Source organism: Pinus tabuliformis, chromosome 5_2, assembly GCF_031772625.1.
Source record: "Pinus tabuliformis cultivar Carrire ecotype Pingquan chromosome 5_2, CPIR1, whole genome shotgun sequence".
Taxonomy (NCBI): Eukaryota; Viridiplantae; Streptophyta; class Pinopsida; order Pinales; family Pinaceae; genus Pinus; species Pinus tabuliformis.
The window spans coordinates 423,251,591-423,262,912 of NC_142306.1; the positions used below are offsets into that span (position 1 = coordinate 423,251,591).

Sequence of the window (11,322 nt, forward strand, 5' to 3'; positions counted from 1 at the left end):
TGACAATATGAAGAGAAAGTTCTTCTCCAACCTAGGCATGTCTAACACCTCCTTAACTTCCACATGACTCCTCAAGTCCAGCTAGAACTATATGCTCCCAACGCCCTCCATTTCATATATCACATTATCTCCAAGCTCTACATGGATATATTGGTAAAGAGGTCTCAATATCCCATCATATGGAATCTCCACTATCCACAAGCCACACACCATGAGTGATGGTGCTAAAAAAGAAAGAGATCAAAGAAAACACCTTTTCAAACTTCTCAAAAATTTCATACATCTTGGTTTCTTCATTTTCCAAATTTTATTTTCTTCTTTTCCACCTGTCACTTGCATAAAATATTTAAATATAATTATTGATATTTACATCTTAGAAATATTTTCATTAATGTTGTCATTAAAGGAAAGATTTCCCGAGACAATAAAATAAAAATGAATTAATATGAGGAATATTAATTAAAGTATTTGCTAACTCATTTCTTTATTCAAGATTATAGTATTTTTCCTAAAATAATTTAAAAGCCATTAAAACAAAAAATAAGCATTAGAAAAATCCTCAATTTCATTTTGTTAAAAAATCGACAAAAATCCTAGTATCTAGAATGGAACTTTAATATTTTATTTTTCTATAGTCTTTGGCATATGAAATTTTTCCAAATATTTAATTTACAAAATATAGAGCTATTAAGAAATTAAATGAAAATATTAATAAATCCAATCAAATAAAAATTCCAACATCAAATCAATTTGTAATCACACAAAATGGATTTAAATAATAAATATGAGCTATTAAGTTTAACCTTTCCCCCCTTTTCTTTTTTGTAATCTCATGGCATTTTTTTAACAAAATTGTGTATTTTTTCTTTAACCAAATTTTTTAGTCATTTTATTGTTGATTAGGAAAATATAATTCACCAAAAATGTTCTTCATAATCCTAGCTTTCCAACAAGCCATTTTTTTGCTCAATTTGGTCATCTAAAACTCAAGATATAGCCCTTGGAAATTAACACTCAATACTCGTAGATTCCGCCCTAGTTTAATTATGGATCATTGATACGTGGGCTTATATCTCTATCCCACATGCATTGTGAGAAAGCATTATTTATTTTTTATAATGTTTTTGAAATTATTGGTATCTTTTCCTAAAAGACTAGAGTCAACTTCCTAGAAACTTATTAAAGTTCCCTCTATGTTTTAATAGAGATTGTACTCCTCTTTACACACTCAAATTTTCTTACCAACTCAAAATAATGAATCAAAGAATTCATCATATTCATGTGTGGGTGGGCCAAGTGATTAAAATAAAATGACAATTAATGAAAATGGAATTGTAATGATGTTCCACAATATACATCCATTCACACTTGATAAGGAAGGCACATTTCAAGCAAGTATACACATAAAGAAAATAAACGATATGGTCTAGGTATTTCACAGAGCTTTAAAATGATTTAATTCATTTAATAGCATAAAGAGTCATAGGATAAAATTCATGAGAACTCATGCCTAACATAATTCTATGAAACATCACATGTTAAGAACTCCTACAAAATAACTCTCTACGAGAGTCAAAATTAATATTATAGACTTGAAATTTAAGTTTGAACAAGGGTAGCTGCGAGGCAGCGAGTCCCTGCATCATGATAGAACAAGTCAACCAATGGGCTTGATCCATTACTCGGCAGGATATCTCTGTTTCTCGGTTCAAAACAATGTATTCGCCCCGGAATCAAACGTACTTCATGCCTTCTGTATGCTCTTCCGGATAAGACATAACGCTGAGCAGTGGAACTGATTGACCAGCCGGTATTGGTGGTCTGAAAAGGGAAGAACAAGCACTATTGATACTATTTGGTATAGCTTAATCTGAGACCCTTAGCATTTGGTTTCGTACATGAGCTTATACTAGTAATACAGGTGCTGTAAGATCAGTGTTAATACTAGTAATCACCAGTATAAACAGTGTCATATAAGTGTGTTACTTCACCACTTCGATTCCGATATTCAAGCAAGAGCTATAGATTCAATAAGCAGTACAGATTTTATTACTATGATGATTAGGACAGAATATACGTAATGGTTGTTCCACGTCAACCTCTATGAAAGTATAGCCTTGTTTAACCTTATCACTTGTAACTCGATTCAACTAGAAACTGGATACTACTGCTTCTGTTTCCATTGAGTGAAATGTGTAATAGTCGTAATTACTATGAATAAGCTAATGGTGTTTGCATAATATATACACCTGTTTATCACATGCTATTAGGTTGATTACAGGCATTGTTGAATTGATCCTCCTTATTCACGTGTTGTTAATGAGAACCATTGACCTTAGGTCTGCTTAACACACTCTTTGTAATCAATGATGCTTGATGTTATACGATTAGCGTAGATTGAGAGTGTATAAGCACAGTGTATTCCCCTAATTATCACACATAAGCTAATATGGGTAATGAATGCGGTATAACATGTAAAGCTGGAGTCCATTGGTTCAACTCTTATAACCATTGTAATCATAAGCACTAGTCAATAGCTGTAGAGTAACATGGAAACACACCAAAATGGAGAATCACAACAAGGCTTAATACAAATAGATAAACGGAACATAGATCTCACCACAACAGCGAAGAGCAAAAGGTAGGCAAAGCCTTAATGACAAAACTATTGCACATTGCAGTGGAACTGATTCACCAGCCGGTATTCTAAACAATAATTGTCAAGCAATGATCCATGAGCAATTTTGCAAATACCATTCTCCATAAATATGAGGAAAAGTCATTTTATTAGGATTTGGGATGCGTCGGGAGGAAAACAAAGAGCCTAAAATCAAACTAGCCTTAGTCTATTGAGAACAGATAACTGCAAATGTGCAGGACTGTAAGCATAATATGTGCCTGGTAGTTAATGACATTTGAAAATCTTATTTATGACATTTGTTTAATATTGCATGAAAGCACGAGATCACCCCTGTAGTCCATGCTTCAGGTAGGTAGGCATGAATGGTACAACACACAACTGATGATTATATTGGGGCAGAGAGTCATCCTCAATTCAAGACACGAATAATGTGAAAACCGTCGTGAAGCTTACATTAGACTATAACATGTGAAGAATACAAGACAAGCATGAATGCTAACAATTAGGACAGTAGGTTGGCATCCCAGCAGAGACGATAGAAGCATAAAAAATGCAAGTTGTACCACCATGGCGGACGCAAATGCATATTTGAAGTATCAGTCATACACCTGTAACAGAGAAGGAAGCGGGGAATTAAGACGATGCGTAAAATAATGCAAAAATAGGCTTGAGATTCAGAATTTTCTTGGTTTCTTTTTTCTTTGTCTTTCGACTTTTACGATGTCAATAATCAGAAGAGCCATGAGAACAAGTGCTAAGAGAAACAATGCCGCGAGTTGAGTAAGTTGGCTTATGCTAATGGATTCCATGTTATGTGAAGCGGGGAGATGTATGTGAATATCCAGGTGCAGAAGAGGTCAGTTTATAAAAGAGTTCAACGTGTTTGTAAGCTGGTTTTAAGTGTGAATGGAGCTGAAATATTTGAAGCTCGAATTGCGGGGGATATAATTCAATATGAGGAGCATTTATTGGAGCAGGGGAGTACTTAATGGTCGGCATAAAACGAAAAGCTTACGGTAAGTGAGCAATGGGTGCAATTAAGTGATCTATGTGACATGGGGAGCAAATGGCATATGGAGTGATGTATGTGGCGGCGGGGCAATCTTGGTGGTAGATTGGGTCCATCTAGGTGCAGAAGTAAGTACATATACAGATTGATTTGGAATGGACCTGAAATACTTGATGCAGGCCAGTATTTAATGATCAACATAAAACGAAAAGCTTATGTTAAGTGAGCGATCGGTGCAATTAAGTGATTGATGTGACATGGGGAGCAAATGGCATATCGAATGATGGATGTGGCGGAATTGATGTGACATGGGGAGCAAATGGCATATGGAATGATGGATGTGGCGGCAAAAGTAAATGCGAAATTAGGTGGCTTGTGTTTCACAATCTAATTTTGGCCAGTGTGCCCACAAGAGGAGCATTTTAACCAGCCAAATTTGTTGAGGATAGCCCCTTTGAGCCTGTTGAGTAAGGCAGAACATATGTCACAACTAGTCTTGAGTCTCGCAGAAATTTTCTGTTTGGCTTGCCTAAATCTGAATACAACAGAAACGAAAACAAAAATCCATCTGGCTGTCCACTGATAGCCACAAAGAACGAAAATCTCTTCTGTTTTCAACATTGCAAACGAAAGATTCTACCGAAGACTCTATACCCTGATGTCTGTTGATTCCATGGAAGTGCCATCAACAATTTCGCATATACTAAAAGTACCAGCTGAGAGCTCCAGTGCTTCTTTACATAGTTTACTCCAACACTTCTTAGATAGATGATCTGCCTGGGACAAAGTGGAGGATTTAAGGATGGGCTCTAAACAAGGAACCATGACCTTAGCTAAGATCTTATATATAGTATTGCAACAAGATATAGGTTTGAAATCCTCAAAAGGGCAACCAACCTGTTTCTTTAAAATGAGAGCGATGGAGAAGAAGTTATAATGGACAAGGTCTCACTTAGAATAATTCGAGAGAAAAAGAAAACATTAGCCATAACTGCAATGTAATTTTTTCCTAAGTAGCTCAGTTCATTCTAGCTTCAATACAATGTAAGCTAATTTACTAAATTGTTTTCCCCACATGATCTTCAGCAGCCGCTTTTAGATAAAACCCCACAACCAAAGTGGCTTTCTAATAATGGCCATATCAACATGGAACAAAATCCTCAACATGAGATATGCCATATTAATCAGTTGACTCCATATTCCAGAGCCAATGTTTGGAGCCTGATGAAATTCCATTGGCTCAACCCCTTGTTTGCCATGGGATACAAGAAGACTTTAGAGGTTGATGATGTACCAAATATTGCAGGCAAGGATACTGCTGAAGAGTCATATCGAGTACTTGAAACCAACTGGTGCTGCCAAAAGGTCGAGACAAATATACAGAACCCATCAATGCTAAAGGCCATTTTGTCATCTGTTTGGAAGGGAATGATAATCAATGCTTTGTTTGTAGCCATATTTAGCTGTGCAACATATATAGGTCCATATCTGATAAACTTGTTCGTAGAGTACTTGGGAGGAACAGAGCATTTTTCCTATGAAGGCTATGTGCTGGCCTCTGTTTTCTTTGGTGCAAAGATGATTGAGTCATTGGCCCAGAGACAATGGTATTTTGGAGCCCAGCAGCTTGGGATGCGGGTTAGATCAGGCCTCACAGCTCTTGTATATAGAAAGGGCTTGCGTCTGTCTAACAGATCTAGACAGAAGCATACTGTTGGTGAAATCATAAATTATATGAGTGTGGATGTGGAACGCATTGGAGCTTTTGCCTGGTACATGCATGATATCTGGCTTCTCCCTCTACAAGTCCTCCTTGCATTAGTAATTCTATACAAGAATCTTGGCATGGCATCTATTGCAGGGCTTGTAGCCACAGTTGGAGTCATGGTGGGCAATACACCTTTTGCTAAACTATAAGAGAAATATCAGGGTAAGATAATGTAGGCAAAAGATAGACGCATGAAGGCTACCTCGGAGATTTTAAAGAGCATGAGGTTACTGAAACTGCAAGCTTGGGAAACCATATATCTACGTAGGCTCCAAGAGCTGAGAAGGGTTGAACAGGGCTATCTACGAACCTTCGTGTCTGCTATTACATTTGGTACCTGCTTGCTAATGGGGGTTCCATTGACTGCAGGTAAAGTGCTTTCTGCCTTAGAAACTTTCCAAATCCTTCAGGAACCTATATATAATCTTCCGGAACTGGTTTCCATGATTGCTCAATGTAAAGTGTCATTAAACCGAATAGCTACTTTTGTTCAGGAAGAAGAGCTGCAATGCAATGCATTTGCAGGCAAGGATATTGGAGCTTTTGCCTGGTACATGCATGATATCAGCAGGGCTTGTAGCCACAGTTGAAGTCATGGTGGGCAATACACAATTGGAGTCATGGTGGGCAATACACCTTTTGCTAAACTACAAGAGAAATATCAGGGTAAGATAATGTAGGCAAAAGATAGACGCATGAAGGCTACCTCGGAGATTTTAAAGAGTATGAGGTTACTGAAACTGCAAGCTTGGGAAACCATATATCTACGTAGGCTCCAAGAGCTGAGAAGGGTTGAACAGGGCAGGCACTGTGAAGGTCAGTGGTACCATAGCTTATGTTCCATAGTCTCCATGGATTCAAAGTGGGAAAATTGAAGATAACATCTTATTCAGGAACAAGATGAATAAAACCAGGTATGAAGGTGTACTTGAAGCATGTGTTCTCAAGAAAGACCTAGAATTGTTTTCTCATGGGGATCAAACAGAGATTGGTGAAAGAGGCATCAATTCGAGTGGTGGACAAAAGCAAAGGCTGCAGCTTGCTCGAGCAATCTACCAGGATGCAGGTATCTATCTTCTCGATGACCCTTTTAGTGTTGTTGATGCACATACAAGGACTCAGCTCTTTAAAGTACTGCTTCTTACGATCTCCAATTTAGAAAGATTTAATGAATTTGTAGACTGTCAAAGTGAACTTTTATTTGAATGTATAGTCCAATGCCTCCTTAACTGACCATATAATATAACAGGAGTGCCTGCCTGGAGTTCTGGCATCAAAGACAGTGGTATATGTCACACATCAAGTTGAATTTTTATCTGTATCTGACCAACGATGACAAATAGAATCCCTTTTCCGTATTTGACTGATAGGACTCATCACAAGTAAAATTAGCTTCCTATCCACTAGGCTTCTCAGCCTCACAACAGGATCTGTCTAAGCTGTTTGGATTTACTATTAATATACAACAAGATACACAAGAACATTGAGCAATTCCATGATCATAATTTCCATATCTCCTTGTTTTGTTCACCATTATAAAAGAAATGAAGAGTTACAATTGAAAACAACCTTATTCTTTCAGAAGTTTCAAAAATTACCTGAAACTCAAAAGAGACCCTTCAGTACTGAAAATTTATCTTGACAAATATGAAAAGTTAAAATAAAGTTTAATGCGATAATAATTCTTTAAAAGTGTCATAGAGTCCTTAAAACTGGAAAACTACTGTAGTCACTGGACAATCCCATCAATATTTTTCTTGTACTACAATGGACTAAATTCAGCTTGATGAATGTAGCAAAATCAAAGGCTCCATTGTAGTCACATGAGAAACAAGGCCATGCAACAAACTGAACTTCCTTGATGTGAATCCGACCTTTATGACAGGTAACAAACTTCAGCAATGGTCAGCAAGTTCCCCGGGGGCTATCTCAGTGACTGTAACCCATGGCAAACATAACCTTCTTCACAGGCCTCAAAATATCAGGTTCAAAACTTGTAAGATTGATTCAAAACTTGGAGATGTATAGTTCAACCATGGTATATTAAAAATTCTTAATAGCAACTGTGGCATTGAACACAAATGCAAATCAAAAGTGATTCAGGTTTTTTTCCTGGCATGACTGCGACAGTGCCTCTACCCTGCACGTAAATGTACCATAAATGTTGTCAAGGAAGTAATGTATCTGACCTAAAAATAGAAGTTTGCATGCTCGTCCTGACAAAAACTGAAAATTATCATGCAAACAGAAAAAGTATTCAGACAACTGGTGGTAGAGTAGCTATTTGCTTTGGTCACTTATATTTAAAATTGCTATGCACACACTGTGACATTGTGCTGTAGTAGTTATTCATAACTGTACTAATAAAAGTTTCCCTAATTTTTAGGTAGTCTAATAGGAACAACTCTACACCCACTAGGGTTTGAACCTGGGCTCTTTGCATAACATCCCCCAATCCCAACTACTAAACCACAGCCCTCACAGATAAAGGGCACAAACAGAAGCAACACGCATTTTTTGTTTTTCCTGAGCTGATTTCACAACAAACTACTATCAGACCTGTCAATTGTCCAAATTCCGTGGCAATTTGTAGTATACAATATCATCTATGTCATTTGAAATGAATTATTATTGTTGAAATGAATTATTATTGAAAATTTAAAGTAGACATTGTAAACTTTACTCTTCAGCAGTCCCGAACTCAGATGGCAAAAACCTCTGTATCATCATGTAAAATACCATACCATACCCAACCCAACCCAACCGGATATCAAATTTTCCATTCATTAAAATATGGTAAGGAGATTATATTATCTATCAAGCAAACAAATCCAATGCATAGCTGTTTCAGAGCAGCTCTTGATACCTTAATAGTGCCAACCTCTTTGATAGCATTGATAATACTATACTGATCTGCTACCTGCGCTGCGCCTACTGTGGAGATCACTACATCCACCAACTTAATTGCCTTCAGTAGGCTTGGGTAATCGTCCAGAGATCCCTGTAGAAAATTGAATTTTCTAATGTGAAACTGATCATAGGATTAAATTTTGGTCATCATAACATGATTACTTGATAGAATAGCAGTGGGTTTGGAAACAATTAAGAGATTAATGAGATTACCTGGACTAGAGATATTCCTGAGGCCTTGAAGGACTCGAGGAGCTGGGCTTTCTCAGGATTAGAAGCCGTGGATTCTCTGACCAGAACAAATGTGGGATGGCCACTAGCAATACTGGCTTTCGCAATATAGCGACCAATGGAACCTGTTGCACCAATTATCAGAATCCTGCTGCTCGCCATATCGTTTTCCGATCAAAGGATTTTACTTTTGTGAGAATGCCAAGGTTGTGTGCTATTAATAGGCAGAGTGGCCTGTAACAATTTTGTTTTGAAAAGAAATTTTAGGAAATTTAGATTACAACAATTAATTCTCCAATTCAGAGTCAGATAAATTACTCCGGCAAGCTCTCAATCCAGTGGCAAGAAATGAAACTCCGATGTGTTTTGCAACCTTCTGTCTGACTAGCTACATGAGACATACAGAATAGAGGAGGCATCTGAAATGTGCATTTTTATCGTTTTCAACGTCTAGTTAATGCTTAAGCACCATTGTTGAATGCGATCAGTACGCTTCAATTTACAACACACAGCCTGCAAAAACAACAGAGCACACAGTTAAGAAATTAAATACTAAAATGTTGAAAAAACAGCCAAAATCAGTCCTTCAAGAGGAACCCAAACAACGGAGAAAGGGCTGACACACTTCTGTTATTTGAAGAATATTTATCAACCAGCAGCACAATGGAGAAATTAAAGTTGCAGAGAAAAAGTTTGAATCGTTAAAAGCGAAGGGCGAGAAAAAGTTTGAATCGTTAAAAGCAAAGGTTGAACGTAACAAAAGTTTGAATCGTTAAAAGCAATGGTTGAACATAACAAGCGACGTGGTTCAACATAACGTTTCATAATGCATGATTGAAACGTGGCTGAAGAGCAGGACAACCGTGACAGGTACCAGTGGCAGCTTGTATCATACACCTCCGCGGATCGATCCCATCGTAGGAGTTGTGAGCTTGTGTCCTGTAGGAGTCGTGGAGCTTGGGAGGAAAACTCCATGGGCCTTTCCCCACTACCCTCGCTTCCTCAAGATTCAACCTGGGATTTCTTCAATCCATTTACCTCGCGCTCACTCTCGCTCGATAGTCTTTATACATACAATGGTCAGATGAGATTGAGTCAAGTTTTCGATGAAGATGCATCAGGGAGATGAATCAGGTGAGGGAAGAAGAAGGGATCCCAGATTTGGAAGAAGAGGATCAACAAACGAGCAAGAATGAAGGTGAGAGAAATGAAATTCAGGTAGATCCTTCAAATGGCTGTGTTTTATATATCCTTTAAAGGGTACTTAGTAGGTCTTTCCCTAGCCACCTACCTTCTATCCGTAATCGTTGAAGACGGATTCCTCCTCTGTTCTTTGCTTGCCTCGCTTGCTACCTTACTCGTGCGCGCTCGTTAGCTTGTTCTATTGCCCCTTACCCCTTGTCCCACCTGCCCTCTGCTCTAGTGATATCCCAGTCCTATAGCTTATGTGGTGCTGTGCCTTTTCCGTCCCGCATTTCCTGCCCTTGCTTTGGCCTAACGCTTTAGTGCTAGCTGATTCATCTGTCTGTATCGCTGCATTAAGGTGAGTTATTATAGGAGATTCTCGTTATCTATTTATTGCATCATAGTGCTTGGGCTCCGGTAGCATGAGTCGGGGTTTTCCAAAACCCTATTCTGCAATCTCTGCAATACGTTTTTTCAATAAAACCAGGATGCATTGTTGCAGAGGAATGAAACTGCCTTTGAGCATGAACAAACATGGCCTACAGGGGGAGAATAAGGTCTGAGACAAGCAGTGAAAATTCAACCCAACTAGGACTGCCAAGGAGCGTAGCCACTCGCCCAGAAGGAGAGGAGCGAACCAGATTCAGGAATCAGATGAGCGGGGTTTTGCACAGAGAGGTGTTGATACTTGAGTCAGGGTTTTCCAAAACCCTATTCTGGCAGATCTCGTTCCGGTATGTGCCCACCTCCATAGTATGTTTACACCTAACCTGGATATAGTCCAGCGAGTCTCGTTCCAGTATGTGAAGCCCACCTTACTATAGGAATTATCTAATGATTGACTGGGTAATGATCGCGGTACAGGCATCTCCCCAAGTGCATGCTATCGAACTGCCTCATTACCATAGCAGGAGTTATAGATCTCCCACACTCCTATCCCCGAAATGCCTCTAAACTGCCCCATTCACTGGCACCTGATCTGGGTCTTCTCACGCTATCCCCCTTTGAGGACTGCCTATTAACTGCCCCATTCACCGGCATAGTCTTATCCTTCTTATTTTCCCTAGATTACTACCTATGAACTGTCCCAAGTTCATCGTAGGAATTAGAGTCTCTTTCCAAACCCTTTCCCATCAGTGAATGGGATGCATTGTTGCAGAAGAATGAAACTGCCTTTCAGCGTGAACAAACAAGGCCTACACAGGGAGAATACCCAACTAGGACTGCCAAGGAGTGTAGCCACTCGGCTAGAGGGAGACGAGCGAACCAGATTCAGGAATCAGATGAACGGGGTTTTGCACAGAGAGGTGTTGATATTGGGGACTCTGCTGAGCGGGTAGGCGGACACCTCCCGCCATGCACAGACACCTGCACAACAGCCGTTAAGATCAAACCTTTAGCATATGGTGGACACCTGCACAACAACAACCTTAGCATATGCCTGTTCGGATATAATACGAATTAACATTAAGAATTAACCAATTAATGTTAGCATTAACAGCAAACCGCTCACGGTCAGGCATAATGAACTGGGCCTAAATAGCAATTTAGGCTATGGTCGGGTCTCTTCCGCCTCGG

General features: G+C 38.9%; 2 pseudogenes across 1 annotated transcript; one reads left to right on the forward strand and one right to left on the reverse strand.

Annotated features, from left to right (window-relative positions):
- The first annotated feature begins 4,796 nt into the window (after positions 1 to 4,796).
- LOC149159395 (ABC transporter C family member 5 pseudogene) lies at positions 4,797 to 6,008 on the forward strand (annotated as a pseudogene).
- Positions 6,009 to 8,097: 2,089 nt separating this feature from the next.
- On the reverse strand, positions 8,098 to 9,066 carry LOC149159396 (phenylcoumaran benzylic ether reductase IRL1 pseudogene; annotated as a pseudogene). Its single transcript, XR_016261275.1, has 3 exons — positions 8,542 to 9,066; positions 8,285 to 8,419; positions 8,098 to 8,136 (listed from the first exon to the last, which is right to left on the reverse strand). The product of XR_016261275.1 is annotated as a phenylcoumaran benzylic ether reductase IRL1 pseudogene (transcript).
- Between the last annotated feature and the right edge of the window lie 2,256 nt (positions 9,067 to 11,322).